General features: G+C 42.5%; 1 protein-coding gene across 2 annotated transcripts in view; it reads right to left on the bottom strand.

Annotated features, from left to right (window-relative positions):
• Nucleotides 1-13742, bottom strand: part of LOC110523964 (zinc finger protein 462) — a 95661-nt gene extending 81919 nt beyond the window's left edge. For both annotated transcript variants that reach the window (XM_021603144.3, XM_021603145.3), the window contains exon 1: nt 13377-13742. The gene's annotated coding sequence lies outside the window, so the exon portion shown is untranslated. The remainder of the gene's footprint in view (nt 1-13376) is intronic.
• Between the last annotated feature and the right edge of the window lie 3268 nt (nt 13743-17010).

The raw sequence follows: 17010 nt of genomic DNA, 5'->3' as shown, positions 1-17010 counted from the left end.
CAGACATCAGATTGACCATGCAGCGCCTTTATGTCTGTGTTTAGACCAATGACTGTATATATGAATGGACAAAGCCATTGATCATGTGACACCATTAATTCCTATGTGAAAACTCAATAGCACATTAAAGTCAAATAAAGCCGGTTAAGATTGCGTCTCATGGAGACATAACATGCGCAATTTGAGCTACTCTAGGAAGTGACGTTGCAGGCTAGCTCAGTGCTGCTCCCTCTCATGGAGTAGGAACTCAAATTGAAGGCCCCTGCAGTACCCCGACCGGGCTGCCATTAGCAACCAAATTATGCTTCTGTCTGTGATTTAAAAATAATCGGTTCTGCTAACAATGCCTGCCGTGCCTGCAGTGTCGTGGTGGGCCTTGAACTTCCGTGACTTCAATGAGAGGGGAATCATTCTCCCCTGGTTTCGACAGGCAGCCCAGTCCTGATCTTGTTTTCACTAATTGTTCTTTTGACCAATCAGATCTGAAAATGAAAAGTTCTGACGTGATTGGTCAAAAGAACAATCAGTGGGAAAAAAAAATCTGCTGGTATAATTTGACCAGAGCTCTGTGGCCAAAGAAGTGCACTACATAGAGAATAGGGTGCCATATGGCTCTGGTTAAAAGTAGTGCACTTTAGTGAACAGAGTGTCATTTCAGCCCTGGTATCATGGGTAGGGGCCTGGTTAAAAGTAGTGCACTGCATAGGGAATAGGGTGCGATTTCAGAGGCACCCTGCTGGTATCATGGGCCATATGAGGTTACATCAGACAGTCATCTTCCAGTGAGTCCCTGCCCAGTGGGCAGCTGCTAGGCATGGTGAGTGGTGACATCAACCCAGGCTGGGAGTAGGAGATATCTCCTCAGTAGTCTAAAATGGTGGTGACATACACTATATATACAAAAGTATGTGGACACCCCTTCAAATTAGTGGATTCGGCTATTTCAGCCACACCCGTTGCTGACAGGTGTATAAAATTGAGCACACTGACATGCAATCTCCATAGACAAACATTATCAGTAGAATGGCCTTACTAAAGAGCTCAGTGACTTTCAATGTGGCACCGTCATAGGATGCCACCTTTCCAACAAGTCAATTCATCCGATTTCTGCCCTGCTAGAGCTGCCCCGGTCAACTGTAAGTGCTGTAAGTGGAAATGTCTAGGAGCAACAACGGCTCAACCACAAAGTGGTAGGCCACACTAGTTCACAGAACGAGACCAGCAGAGTGCTAAAGAGCGTAGCACGTAAAAATCGTCTGTCCTTGGTTGCAACACTCACTACTAAGTTCCAAACTGCCTCTGGAAGCAACATCAGCACAATAACTGTTCAGTCATGAAATGGGTTAACGCTACAGGATACAATGAGATTCTAGATGATTCTGTGCTTCCAACTTTGTGGCAACAGTTTGGGAAAGGCCCTTACCTGTTTCAGCATAACAATGCCCCCGTGCACAAAGCACAAAAATGGTTTGTCGAGATCGGTGTGGAAGGACTTGCAGAGAGCCCTGACCTCAACCCCATCGAACACCTTTGGGATGAAATGGAACGCCGACTGCGAGTCAGGCCTAATCGCCCAACATCAGTGCCCAACCTCACTAATACTCTTTTGGCTGAATGGAAGAATGTCCCTGCAGCAATGTTCCTAAATCTAGTGGAAAGCCTTCCCAGAAGAGTGGAGGCTGTTATAGCAGCAAAGGGGGGGGACCAACTCCATATTAATGCCCATGATTTTGGAATGAGATGTTCAACGAATAGGTGTCCACATACACTACATGACCAAAAGTAAGTCGTTAACCACTTCAGTAAAGAAGGTCTTTAAAAAGGTCTTAATCTAGTTTTTTGTAGACCTTTCCTGCAGTCAAATGACCAAATCTCCCTCTAGTGGCCTCATGGGTGGAATGTTATTCGTTTGTTGTTATTAACTTTTTCTTTACGCCAAAAATCATGTTTCTATTACTGAAAATCTGGTGTTTCTATGTCAAACGGTTTTGATATATTGGGATGCAAACTCAAAATTGAATACATTTCAACTCTATATCTGGTACAGGTGTCTTCTTGTTTTAACCCATAAGCATGTGGATTAGGAGTATACATTTGTTTCAAAGTAGATTAGTTTAAGACTACCAAGAAATACTATGTGACCCTGATTTAGCCCACTGCAGACCACTGTGAATATGATGAATCAATCAGCATGGATGGATCAGGATTCTAATAATCCAATATTTTACAATGTTTTAAAAATTAGTCAACTTCTTTTAATATTATGACACCTTGGCTTGAAACATTACTAAATGAGATGATTGGAGAAGATTACTGTAATGTACAATCTCCAACACAAAAAAAATGTGCTTTTATTTTGGATGAAATGTGTTCCAGGAAGCATATGGCAGCCGAGTTGAACTAGGTCAACCATTAACCAACTAACATGAAGCTTCTCAGACAGAGAACACCTAACACCCAACTAAAGCCCTGCTTCTACACAGGCAGATGTTTCACTGACCGTTGTTAATATCACAATCCGACTGAGGGAGTGGAGATACAGACTGGGTGACGACAGGACCCGTCTGAATCATGGGTATTCACAGAAAATGGCCATGTTTACTATAGAGATGTAAACGTGATAGCAACAGCTTCTCCTCTGAAATAAATATCTTGATCTCCTCCATTTTAATAGATCTCAGAGTAATAATGAGCTAATGAATTAATTGACAATGTAAATGCTTATAATATGACTATCCTTATCAACAACAACAAAAAAACGCTTGTTAAACACTTGTTGTGTTACATGTCACTACTAAACCTGTGTGGCTTCTGTACTAATAGAGCAAGAAGAGGCTTTTGATCTTTGGACCTCAGACTTGAAATGCTGACAGAGCTTGAAGCAGGGCTTCACTTCAAAAAACACCATTAGGATAGCTAAGCACAATTTTATGCTAATCCACAGTGAGAAATTGTCATTTGCTATTGATGTTTGGGAATCCATAGTCCCGCAAATTCAGAAAAGGAGCCTTGTCCGACAGTCATTATCAGATGACAGATAGTCAGTCACCTGACATCAACCGAGCTAGCTACCGCTCACCAGCGTTTAAAACTTAATAATCGCCACATTTTTTTGTTCTTTATGCGGTCTGAGCTGCCTGCCTGCCAAACCAAACCATTTCCCATTTCCTCTTTCCATCAAAGCCACTCCATGGTTCAGAGGGTCGAATCAAAAGAGCACGTCATGGCACAGTACAACCTTGCTCCGAGGGTAGCATTTGTCTCTTATAGAAAGCTTCTATTGTTGCTACACTGCTTCTAAAAGGGTGGTTGTGACACAGAGCACTCAAGAGCAATGGCCCCTCTTGCACAAGCAGAAGATCATGGAGCTGCAGATCAAGAAAGAAAAGTGCTCTCCTCCATAGTTGTCCCTCTCATGTCATTTAGCTAGCTATGTATTTAATCATGGTATAAAGCCTCAAAGACAAGGCTGCTACGATCTACTCATAGATCAATGTGCTAGTATAATATTCTCCTAACATTTAACATGGCCTGCTGAAGCAAACATACACCACATTGAATATTAACAACAAACATTGCTGGATTAATCCAAAGGGGAAACCATTATCATTTCACCAACTGACTGTGTGACCTTCAAAACTGCAAAAAGCAATCAACAAAAGCAACAAAACATGGCTTAGTAAACCCGTAAAAACCTGGTCGGTTTGGTTTGATGGCAGCTAGGCTAGATAAGAGTCTCAGTACTCTGGATCCTTCCTGCCATGCATGGCTGGGGTACAGTGATGTCTCATCAGACTATTGCTCAACCTGTTTTAAGCAGAGTCACCTCACATGGCTTGTTGTTCCCTCTGGCCTGACAGAATTATCTTCTGCATCACAGAGGGCAGCAGAGCCGAGGCTGGGGTGAACAGAGCTAGCTACACAGACAGAACAGAGCTAGCTACACAGAGACAGCACTCCATTTCACTGCCGAGTCCCAGCCCATTGCAGAGCAGGAGAGAGAGAGAACGGGGAAGTGTCAGTGGCTCAGTGGCATTGGACGGTCATCCACCATTTTGTGATCCTCAAGGTCTGCATTGGCAACCCATTCCCCCTCCATACCCTGCTATCTTGTTACACAGATAGGACTGTTTAGCTAAGAGCACAGACCTGGACCAGTTTCCTTTCTTATTTTCTGCCGTCATAGCTGCCAGGGAAAGGAGAAGTTGTTTTCTGGTCGGTGGATACATGATCACCACAAGGTCTTCTTCAGACAGACAGATCTCAAGAGATTTGAGGATCATAGTGCACACCGCCACCAAATACGGAACTTGAGAAGGGCCATGAGAAAGGCCATGAGAAAGGCCATGAGAAAGGTTTTACAGATAACACAATGTAACACAAATATAGACAGATCTACCTGGTGACTCCACGTTTTGTGTTTAATGAACTACATTTGCCGTGCTTCATATTTAGTTAATATGTTTCTATTTCTGATAGAAACTGACAAAACTCTTGCTTTTAGGCTCACAGCAACCAGGTTAATTAAATATGGCATCCTCAAAAATTATTAAGTTCGCAGATTAATTGCAAGCCTTGAGCATGATTATTTTATTATTAACAAAATAGGTGGAGGTATTTCTCGCCAGGTTTCTCTGCCTTTTGGGTTTTGAGTATTCTCCATGGCCTGAGCTGAGACATGCACCTAAGCAACTTCTCAGATGACGCAAACCTCGCTTTACTTTGATGTTGCTCCTGCTCAAAACACCTGCGCTTGAGTGCTACATTGCAACGGAAAGGAATCAACAGATGTACAGGTAGGCTAAGCACCAACAAGATGTGTTAAATTACATTTTGTTCAAATGTCATTCATTTAATGTAATCCTTGAGGCCATATCCTGCCAATGCTTTGCTTGGCATAGTGTCAGGATTTCATCATTTGTATCCATTTTCTCAACGCTCTCACTAGCTACAGTCGTTGCTTGAAATTCAGTAATACGTAGTAAAGGGAAAACGGTGTGCATTCGAGTTGCAGAAAAACATCCGACACACCAACTGTCTCAAGAAACAACTATTCCGCAATCATTCAGACCAGCCGTATGCAAGGCCACTATGAAACAATATCTGCCTCCCATATCTAAAACCATTACCATTAAACCATCACTTTAGTACTCAATTAAAAGGGTCATCTCACATTGTGGAATTTCCATGATCCTACCCACATGACAGCTGCTCAGCACCACAAGGCTGTGCAAATTACCATTATAAAGTCACAAGAAATCTCTCAAAATCCAGGAATCTCTATCAAATGGTGTGATTGTCGAAAGGCCTCAAGGTCAAAGACCCAGGCCAAAAGGTCAGCATGGAAACAAACAAACTGAGCAAATGGCAACACTCATGTTCCCGTTTACAAATGTATGAGAACTTTAAAATGGTGACTAGTGATCACCGAACTTAAAACAAGATTCTAGATTTCGTGACCAGTTGAGAGGAGACTCCCAGTCAAACCCTCAGTCTGCTGGTTGAAGCAAAACTCAAGTTATGGCTCTTTCTTTCAAAATGGCTTGGTTTTGTATTTCCCAAAGGGAATGTGCTGGGTCAAGGATTAATAAGTGGAGTTAAAGAAACAGAAGAAGGATCTCCAAGGACAGTCTTGGAGAGTAACCAGGAAGTGTTTTTCCACAAAGACAATTACTTCAGGAAAGGAAACTATGTGTCTCAAATAGTACCCTACTCCCTATATAGTGCACTACTTTTGACCAGGGCCTATACCTCATGGTGCATTCAGCATTCCACAATACAACCATGCAGCCAGTCCATAACCCATCTCTGTTTGGCACTGTTTTTCCAATGTTACAAAGCCGATCTGAATCTACAGAGCCAATCTGAATCTACCAATGTGTCCGATTCAAAATAGACTTGAGGCACACGGATTTCATTTCTCCCTTGAGGGATCACACATACTACGCAAAGCGTGACTATCATTGGTCTCTGTTGACAGACACCCACATGGGTATGAAACAAAGGATGTGAATAGGTTGTAACAAGATTAGCCCACTACAAGATTACTATAAGATTACATCAGCTCACTCTCTCTCTCTCCATGCGTTGGGGTTTGCCCACTACGTTCAGAGCTGTCATCTGAAGAATCAAACCATTCAATAAGTCAACACCAGAAGAATTTTGAAGGCTGTCCTCTATTTTTAGACTTGGGTCAAAGGTCTGTAAATTATGTCTCTTTTTATGTCTCCTTTAATCTTTTAATATAGCTGCAACATTTCAAGATAAACAAGAGCATGACTAATCTTAAAACATTATTGCTTTTGATGAGGTGTAGGGCAAACTTCTCAAAATGACCTTCTCTCTGTACGTCTGCCAAAACATTCATCATTTACCGTCATCTTCCTTGTAACCTTGACATAGCAGATACTACAGTTACAATGTTTGGTGAGGTTACAAGCTGGTCCAGAGGTCTTGATATGACCAGAGAGGGACATAGACATAGATCCTACTGGTGGAAACTGGAAAGCATAAAAGAAGTGCGACTGAATCTTTTGGAAAGTCTTTTTAAACCTTTTCAGCTTTTTTGTGACTCTCTTATTTGTAGAGGAGACGTATCCCTAACGCTCCCTCTTCAGGTGAGCCGAACCACCCTCTTGAAGAGCAACACAAATTGTGATGGAAAGTTGAAGAGCCCCATTAATATTAACTTACCAGTGGGGCCTCCATTCCAACTCCTGAAATATTTAAATTCGCCGTTGGACAGCTTCATTGCGCCGTAGGCTGAGGCCAGTGGATCGTCTCTACAAGACCACTCCTGTTCCCTCTCAAAGACGGCCTTGTGCCCTGCCACCAGACTGCCTCAGCAACAGGCATCTCCAGGCGTCTCTCTCTTTCCACCACAGACAACTCGGAAGTAGCTCAGAGTTAACTCGCAGGGTTAGTAATACTGTGTCTTGCTTGAAAAGCTTATGAAGTATTGTGGATGAGACTCACCAGACTAACTGACCTCTGACCTAAAGCTAAAGCTGGTGGCTAGCATATATCAGTCTGATTAAATATGGTAACTTGTTAGAAGACTTGGCTTCGACACACACAATGGGTCTTGTTCCATTTGGTTCAAAATAGGCCTAGATGTGCCATGATGGGCCCTGGACATTGTGTCTTGTTTCCGTGCCTTATCATTTCAAAATATAAGTGTAAGTGCAGTCGTCACATACCGTAAAGCCAAATGCTTAAAAAGATTTCACACAAAATGATATATAGTGTCAAATGTTTCTACAGATAGAACACATAAGAAGCTCCTTCCACAAGCTGGCATAACCCGGGAAAAACTCCCTGGCCCTAATGTATTTTATAATGCAAAGTAAATATGACCACATTTTTTTTTTTTTTTAAACAGTTAAGCAAAGTTATTTCATAACCACTTCCAAAGTTAGCATACAGAGTAAGATGACGCCATTGGCACTGAAGTGAAACATGGCAACAGTAACCAGAATGTCATTTCCACATTAAAACCACCTCATTATCCAGTTTAATTTATTCTACCATGACCTGTGCCCATTCACCTAAAGACAAAATCAAGTTCAGAATAGAAATAGCTGTAACGTGAGCTAGTGTTTGAATCAAATTAAAGTTCATCAACAAACAGGAAGCTGTGTTTTGAGAAGTCAAAACGCATTCAATGGCCAATATTGACACATAGGGGCCCTTCTGAAATAGGGTCATGTAGCCTGCTATATAAAAATGTGAGCCAATGCATCATGTCAAGAAAGCACTCACTGGACCATTTCAGTTGGCTTTTGTGTGTCTCTCTCCAGTCTCTACCTCTGCCCCAGGTACCTACAGTAGAGTGCATCATTCTGCCTCGTGTGAGCTCCATTTCCTACCTCCTCCACTTCCAAACCACCACTCATTATGTTGTCTAATTCTTCCCCTTTTAAAAAAAATACACTGAACAAAAATAGAAACACAACGATTTCAAAGATTTGACTGAGTTACAGCTCATATAAGGAATAAGTCAATCGAAATAAATTCATTAGGCCCTAATCTATGGATTTCACATGACTGGGAATACAGATATTGTACCCGTTGGTCACAGATACGGGGATAAAAGTAGAGGTGTTGATCAGAAAACCGGTCAGTATCTGCTGTGACCACTATTTGCCTTATGTAGCACGACACATCTCCTTCGCATATAGTTCATCAAGCTGTTGATTGTGGCCTTTGGAATGTTGTCCCACTCTTCTTCAATGGCTGTGCGAAGTTGCTGGATATTGGCGGAAACTGGAACACGCTGTCGTACATGTCGATCCAGAGCATCCCAAACATTCTCAATGGGTGACATGTCTGGTGAGTATGCAGGCCATTTAATACCTGGGACACTTTCAGCTTCCAGCAATTGTGTACAGATCCTTGCGACATGGGGCTGTGCATTATCATGCTGAAACATGAGGTGATGGCGGTGGATGAATGACACAACAATGGGCCTCAGGATCTCGTCACAGTATCTCTGTGCATTTAAATTGCCATCGATAAAATGCGCTCGTGTTCATTGTCTGTAGCTTATGCCTGCCCATACTATAACACCACCGCCCTCATGGGGCTCTCTGTTCACAAGGTTGACATCCGTAAACCGCTGGCCAACACAACGCAATACACGTTGTCTGCCATCTGGCCAGCACAGGTGAAACCAGGATTCATCCGTGAAGTGCACACGTCTCCAGCATGCCAGCGAAATGAACAGCAACAGCTCTGGTGGACATTCCTGCAGTCAGCATGCCAATTGCACGCTCCCTCAAAAATTGACACATCTGTGGCACTGTGTTGTGTGACCAAACTGCACATTTTAGAGTGGCCTTTTATTATCCACAGCACAAGGTGCACCTGTGTAATAATCATGATGTTTAATCAGCTTCTTGATATGCCACACCTGTCAGGTGGATGGATTATCTTGGCAAAGGAGAATTGTTCACTATCAGGGATGTAAACACATTTGTGCACACAATCTTTGAGAAATAAGCTTTTTGTGAGTATGGAACATTTCTGGGATCTTTTATTTCAGCTCATAAAACATGGGAATAACACTTTACATGTTGTGTTTATATTTTTGTTCAGTATAAATGGAGGCTTTCTGACGTAATCCTTAAATACCTAACCTTCAAATCCTGCTGTGACATTTTTCAAAGTTTCTGAGCTGTTCTCTAACGTCCCTCTTTATGTTGCATATCTGATTGTTATAAGAACTGGACTAATGTTCACAACAGTAGATCCCTTACAACCAGAGCCATGTGTTTAGAAAGTTGGGACAATGAGGTTTCTGCATTATGATGCATTTACACGACACTACATGTCATGGCAGCCATGTTAGCTCACCATGGGCAATATTGAGATTCCAATAAAGCAAATTGTACACGAGAGGGCGTGCTAAACAATTTCTCTAGCATGGCTGTGCTGCGGTCCGCAGAGTACAGCACTGTAACGGCTCTCCTTTGCGGAATGACCGGACCAAGGTGCAGCGTGGTAGGCGTACATAATTTTGCTTTTCTACAACGGGTTACCAATTAAATAAATAAAAATATTTTGAGAAATGTATTCATAGGCTACTATTTCATCCCTCAATGAAAATATAGGCCTAATCCCGACACATTTATGGTTGCTAGCCAATCCGGCTGGCAGTTCATTCTATCAGTTTGTTTGCCAGAGACGCTACCTAGTCGCGAAGTATTTTAGTTCTATATCTATGGGCGTGACCCAGTCGTTTGTTCTAAATGTTCTGTTGCCATGCTGCCTGGCAACGCACTTATCCCTTGCTTGCTAGCTAGCCAACTATGGCTAACACGGTCAGGTCAAACAGTGCAGCTAGAATAACAGCAAAGTAGCTGAATTTCATTTCATCTGACCTCTTTTTGTATTGACATTTCTTGCTTATTCATGATTTCTACTGGCTGAGAAAAGATGTCCTGACACGTTAATTCTCAATAGGACACTGGAGATCGAATTTCAATATTGAAACACTGTTGCAAATGTCGAAAGGCAGACAAGGTTTGTACAAACCCCCTGGATGCTCAGAGGTTTCTCAAATGGAACAGAAAACAAGATTCTAATGATGGCGTCATAGGCTTACTCGTGCTAAACGGGTTATTTAGTATGGCTTTGAACACATCTCAGTAAAGAACAAGAAGGCCCGCACACTCTTTAAGCTCCCAATTCACTGACAACGTTTTGATCCGAAACGGATCTTCGTCAGGTCAAACAAACGAGTCTCAACCTATCAATGCTTGTTTTTTTTTGTGTTTTTTTTCACCTTTGTTTAACCAGGTAGGCCTCTTGAGAAAAGGTTCTTATTTACAACTGCGCCCTGGCCAAGATAAAGCAAAGCAGTGCGACAAAAACAACACAGAGTTACACATAAACAAACGTACAGTCAATAACACAATAGAATATATGTACAGTGTATGGGTTTTGACCAACCCGTCGTAGAAACACTGATAATGAATGGATGAATGGAATGCTTAAAGGTGCGAACATGGCAGCTGTTCTAAAAGTTGGCCGAACTCTCTAACTAAATAAATGGCTCCGCTTACAATTAAATAGGGATAAAACATCTATCAATACTTGTATAGGAACTTAAAAGTCACCTTGTTTAATTTGGAGAGACTTTGTAGCGCTATCTGTGGCTTAATCCTGATCATTGCTACAGCAGTCCACAAATATTTGAACTAAACATTGCACTATTAGTAATGAGTACAACGACGAACAAAATATATATCAGGATTAACGCTGAAGTAAAAAAAAATATTTAAAAAATCCTTCAATAATGCCATGCCCTCTGACCTCTATAGTTGTAAACTAATCACACAACCTGTGGAGGTCTTGAACAAACCACCAGTTGGGCTAGTAGTAGTATTGTGTAATAAAGTGAGATTTGGGAATAAAAAATAGACATGAAGTTCACTTCAAAGAGATGTTTTATCAGTTAGTCTTTGCATTATAGACCAGGAAGATGTTATTTTAAAAAAACATGGAAAATACAGATGTTTTTTTCCCTCTTATATTTTTGTTATTGTGGAAATCCAAGAATACTCTAGCGCAAGTAATACTAAGGAAACATGTTGCTAGTGGACTGAAATGACAAGTTGTTTAGCACAGTGATGAATTGTGATCATAGTATATTATAACTCAGGTAACTTGGGCTGTAACAGTATCCTTCAGAGAGGAAGCGATTATGCATTGCACAAGATGTCTGTAAAAGATTACACAGTAACTACAATGTGAAGTCTAACAAGATATCTAGCAAGAACTTAATTTCCCAGCAAACAGAAGAACCTGCTCTGAAGCGATCTGAGAAACACAATTCTCAACCACTAGCCTTCATATTTTCAGTCCAAACATCCAGCTAGCTCCACCTTGAGAAACTGGTTCCCTTGACATGACATGAGAGACCGAGACTAGCGCCACCATTTTGATTGCCTCCTAGCCCACAGTTGTCGCAGAGTGTGTCTAGCTCTGTCTCCTTGTCAGCAAGATTTCACCGTGGCCAGTGTGAGTGAGTCTGTAGGAGAGCATGAACATGCAAGCAGGCAGGCACACAAGGCAGGCAGGCGCACATGGAGGAGCACACCTTGTTTTCTTCTGACTGAGTGACAAGGAATGGCATTCCTTCAGTGATAGGTTCGACAGAGTTAAACTGAGGTTGAAGAGAACTACATGTACTTTACATGCCGAGAACAAGTACATAAATAACAAATCAATGAACAAACTACTTAATAGCCCAAGTATCACCTTGTATTCAAACTCTAAATCACAAAACACGTGTCATACATTTGTAATCAACTTCAAATCTCAAAACAATGTGTAATACAGCGTGTCAATTGTTACCCTTTGGAGAGCTCTGTCTACGTAATTTACTGAAGCCTAAATTGTAGAATAACCACAGCCTGCAATGTGAGATGGTCGGGATGTAGCAAACTGCTTTTCAAAGGTGTCTACTTTACTCTCAGTAACTTTCCTGAGTTAGCCCAACTTCATACTCCTCATCGTGTGTGTGTGTGTGTGTGTGTGTGGGGGGGGGGGGGGGGGGGGGGGATATTAAAAATCCCCATTTCATCCATGTGTGTCTTGACTGTCCTCTCGCCTCTGATTGTCAGCTCCAAGCCATCACTGACTTTCCTACCACTGGGACCCAATAACGCAACACCCTCCATTTCTCCCTAACATCAATGGCAATAATGTAACAGGTGGAAAGGAAAATAAAATAAAATAACTGAAGGTTGTAAAAAAATAAGATAAACTTCCCCTTTACTAGTTCTCAAAATCACGACAAAAATAAAACAAAAATATTTGGAAGTGCCCCCAAAAAAACTTTCAAACTACTGAATATAACAACCCAAAACTGGCTGCTGTACAGGGCAACAACAAAAAAGTCAACCTTTGTTCTTCCATGAGGGCTCCTGTCTGACTCCAGGCTCTCCTCTGAGAGTCATCTGCCTTCCTCCATTTTATGGTGAAGCCCCACAATGACATACCTGACTTCAGAGCCCTGGCTGACAGCATACGCATCCAAAACAGCTATGCTCACAGCTCCAGAGCAAGAGCCCGGGTGATCAGACTCAAAGAATACATTTTTTTTTTAAAGTGTAAACTGAAAATAAAAAAGGTGGCAATTCATCCATGAAGCTGCCATGTAGCTTGATAGATCAAATCATAAGGAGAACCATACGAAATCCCCAGCAGATTAGATTTTAATTGAGGGAACAAGCTATGGCTTTTTAGTGAGTGTCTGGAAGTGTACCAGCGGCTATGCCAGCCAGACTGTCGCTAATGGAGGCTGGACTCTCGGCTCTGGCTGGCTGGTTTGCTGGCTGGGCTAGAAGAGGAGGTAGAGCAATCCGTGCAATGGCTTCTTCTTGAAGCAATCGCACAACACAGACGGGGGACCGACGCTAAATCCCCTGGCCAGACATGCCAAAATAAAACTCTCCCGACCTAGTGCTGAAACACGCAGCTCACAACCTCGGTTCTCTTTTTTTCCCTCCTTGTCCAGTTTGACTAGTTCAACAAAACGCTAAACGAAAGACGGATAGATAGAAAGCTAAACGAATGGAAGGTTGGGAGTATATTGTGAGTAGGTAGAATAACCTAGGTTACTTTGAATACAATGGGTGCCAGCTCAAGCGTTATTCGTTCGTTCACCCGTTTATTCTCGCTCGCACCGGCTGGCTATCTCAATTCACCACGTCTGGTCCTACACCAAGAAAACGAGATGAGCTCTTTGCAGGTCATTCACGAGGCGCTCGCTTCTGTATTTCATCTACCACACAACGACGTGCTCCTGAACCATGAAGCCAAGCGAGCCGTGATCTTGAACAAACTGGTAAATTGCGTTATAAACTCACAGGTATGTCTTCTTCTGGTGGAGAAGCGATCTTCTTCCTGAAAGTTGTCCTGTATTTCATGCGTGCGTCCGGTCTAATGGATGATCGCCATCTTTCCTGCTTCTCCGTTGCTGCAGCTGCAGATGACCTGAGATCCGCCTGTCTCTGAATAATGAGCAACCACAGAGACAAGGAAGACAATCTGCAAAGCAGGCAACACAAATAAGTTTTGGAGACTAGCAAGCACCAGAGGGTGCACAAGAGTTTGCTATAAGACGACAGGAAAGGAGCAGGAACAGCAAGATGATGATCAACGTGTGTATCCCCAGAGGAACTCATCCTCCATTGAGTCAAATTAAACCCATGTAGGCTACAGTCAGATTGAATGGACGTCGTTAACATCTCGACTGCGTGGATATAGAAGGATTATATCCATATGCACGCGTCATTAGGGTTATCTGCAGTTCACAGACTGAACCTTGGTAATTATGCTGTCTGTGTATCCCCAAATACATACTAGACCGACAGACCATACAAAGGGAGAGACAGAAAGACGTGAGAATAGAATAGACAGGCAGAATATAGTAGAATATTGGCTTCCCCATCTCATTTTGTAATAAAGTACTGGTTTAATAAACAGATTCAAGAGAAAATTAAAAAGGTACAGCAGGTGGATTATGACTAATGAGGTCTGTGATGATACCCATAGCCTAGTAGTGTACTCCCTGGCTATCTAGTCAATGCTGCTCCATCAAGATGGAAACAAAGGTAAAGCCCAGGGGAGAATCTCAATTGGATGCTCAACTCCTAGCATCCTCTTCTCTGTCCTCTCCTCGCCTGCTTTTGAAAAAGGTCAAAGGTAATCGAGGAATGGAGACAAGGAGAGGAAACGTGGAAACAAATTCAAAATGTATGGAAGGAAACTCCACTCGTGCATCATCTGGCATTTTTACATTTACAGTGGTGGGACCCCAAAATAAATGTGTAAAGTGATCACAACAGTTAGTGTGCAAGACATTTTACAGATAAAAGGATAAGTAGCGTATCATTTTTAAATGTGTAAATGCTTTTCTCCTTTGAGAACACTGCTGATTCAAAAGGGGTGTTGAGGATCTTTAAAAACTTCTGCGCTCTCCGGCGGGAGGATACTCTTGTGCATCCTCTGTCGAAGTAGGTAATCGAAGAGGGGAGCACACTCCTCTGTTCGACTACAAATGAATTGGCACACTCCTCAACCACTTCACGCTTTCTGGGTCATGAGAAGAGGAGGACAGAGTCGTCGAGGAGAGGACTTTTCTTTTTTTAATTGAGAATCTCCCCAGGACAAAAGTATTGGGACATCCTGTTGTGATTCTCTATTAGTGTAGAGAGAGAGAGAGAGAGAGAGAGAGAGAGAGAGAGAGAGAGAGAGAGAGAACTACATCCCCAGTTGAAGGGAACGTAAACAAAAGTGAAACTCATCTAAGTTCATTTGTCCGGCTCTTTTATTGCTTCAGTTACAATATCATGTTCCAAGTTATGTCAGAACCCCCAGATACAAATATGAATGTACAGTCAGTGTAGCAAGCAGTTAAATATCAATATAATAAACACCTAAAACAATGTCCTGCTAATTATGGGTTATTTATTTTTCTCATTATGTAATAAAGCATTTCATTTACATGTTACTGTGCATAAAGCATGTGCATAAAATTGTTGGTTAAGTTAATTATTTTATGATGGATAATATCAAGAGATTATTTGACACATACCTGACAAAGAAATACAACATGCCCCACAATCAGGACAAATTGGATACGTCCACCTAGGATGAGCGACTGCTGTACTCCTTACCACGCTTGCTAAATATCAGAACTCAAGACTCTAGTTCAAGGGCCTCCCGGGTGGCGCAGTGGTGAAGGGTGCTGTACTGCAGTGCCAGCTGTGCCACCAGAGACCCTGGGTTCGTGCCCAGGCTCCATCGCAACCGGGGGGACAGTGGGGCGACGCACAATTGATTAATATGCATTTATGTGCCAGACCAACCAATCAATGTTTATTGGTCAGTAGCAGCCATTTTTGAGATGCTAGCCTGGAAAAACATAATTTAGAGCTTGGTCCATAGATGCCATGTATCTAAGTTTTCTGCAGATCAGTCATTCGGTGCCAGAGGAGTAGCGTTTTTAGTGTTTTTGCAGATCAGTCATTCGGTGCCAGAGGAGTAGCGTTTTTAGTGTTTTTGCAGATCAGTCATTCGGTGCCAGAGGAGTAGCGTTTTTAGTGTTTTTGCAGATCAGTCATTCGGTGCCAGAGGAGTAGCGTTTTTAGTGTTTTTGCAGATCAGTCATTCGGTGCCAGAGGAGTAGCGTTTTTAGTGTTTTTGCAGATCAGTCATTCGGTGCCAGAGGAGTAGCGTTTTTAGTGTTTTTGCAGATCAGTCATTCGGTGCCAGAGGAGTAGCGTTTTTAGTGTTTTTGCAGATCAGTCATTCGGTGCCAGAGGAGTAGCGTTTTTAGTGTTTTTGCAGATCAGTCATTCGGTGCCAGAGGAGTAGCGTTTTTAGTGTTTTTGCAGGTCAGTCATTCGGTGCCAGAGGAGTAGCGTTTTTAGTGTTTTTCACAAAATCCAAAATGGCGGAAAATCCATGCCGGACCTTAATGGTCCTTCAGGCAAACGTGTTCCTCGTGAGGAGAGGGACCTATGTACCAAATTTCAGGACTAAAAAATTTCAGAACTCAAGACTCTAGTTCAAGGGCCTCCCGGGTGGCGCAGTGGTGAAGGGTGCTGTACTGCAGTGCCAGCTGTGCCACCAGAGACCCTGGGTTCGTGCCCAGGCTCCATCGCAACCGGGGGGACAGTGGGGCGACGCACAATTGATTAATATGCATTTATGTGCCAGACCAACCAATCAATGTTTATTGGTCAGTAGCAGCCATTTTTGAGATGCTAGCCTGGAAAAACATAATTTAGAGCTTGGTCCATAGATGCCATGTATCTAAGTTTTCTGCAGATCAGTCATTCGGTGCCAGAGGAGTAGCGTTTTTAGTGTTTTTGCAGATCAGTCATTCGGTGCCAGAGGAGTAGCGTTTTTAGTGTTTTTGCAGATCAGTCATTCGGTGCCAGAGGAGTAGCGTTTTTAGTGTTTTTGCAGATCAGTCATTCGGTGCCAGAGGAGTAGCGTTTTTAGTGTTTTTGCAGGTCAGTCATTCGGTGCCAGAGGAGTAGCGTTTTTAGTGTTTTTCACAAAATCCAAAATGGCGGAAAATCCATGCCGGACCTTAATGGTCCTTCAGGCAAACGTGTTCCTCGTGAGGAGAGGGACCTATGTACCAAATTTCAGGACTATAGTTCACACACCGAGGGGCATGACCTTTCAAAGTTAGCATTTTCAATTGCTTGTTATAGTTCCACTATGTGGCCAAATAGCATGGCATTGGATGATAGGGTGTGGCCCTTGGCCCTTTACAATCTTGCAAAGTTTCACCCTCCTGGGCCTTACCATCTCACCGGAGTTAGCATTTTTTTTTCACCAAATCGCCGGAAGGAGAATAATAATAACGGCAAACAAATATGATAGTGTTTCACCCAGCTTCGCTGCGTGAACCTCTCTGTCACACTCATCTGTTGAAGGAGTGGAACAAAGCGCAGCGTGGTATTTATTTTCAAAAACCACTTG

Source organism: Oncorhynchus mykiss, chromosome 5, assembly GCF_057628025.1.
Source record: "Oncorhynchus mykiss isolate SJ-2025 chromosome 5, ASM5762802v1, whole genome shotgun sequence".
In the NCBI taxonomy this organism is placed as follows: domain Eukaryota; kingdom Metazoa; phylum Chordata; class Actinopteri; order Salmoniformes; family Salmonidae; genus Oncorhynchus; species Oncorhynchus mykiss.
This window is presented reverse-complemented; position numbering and strand designations above follow the sequence as displayed.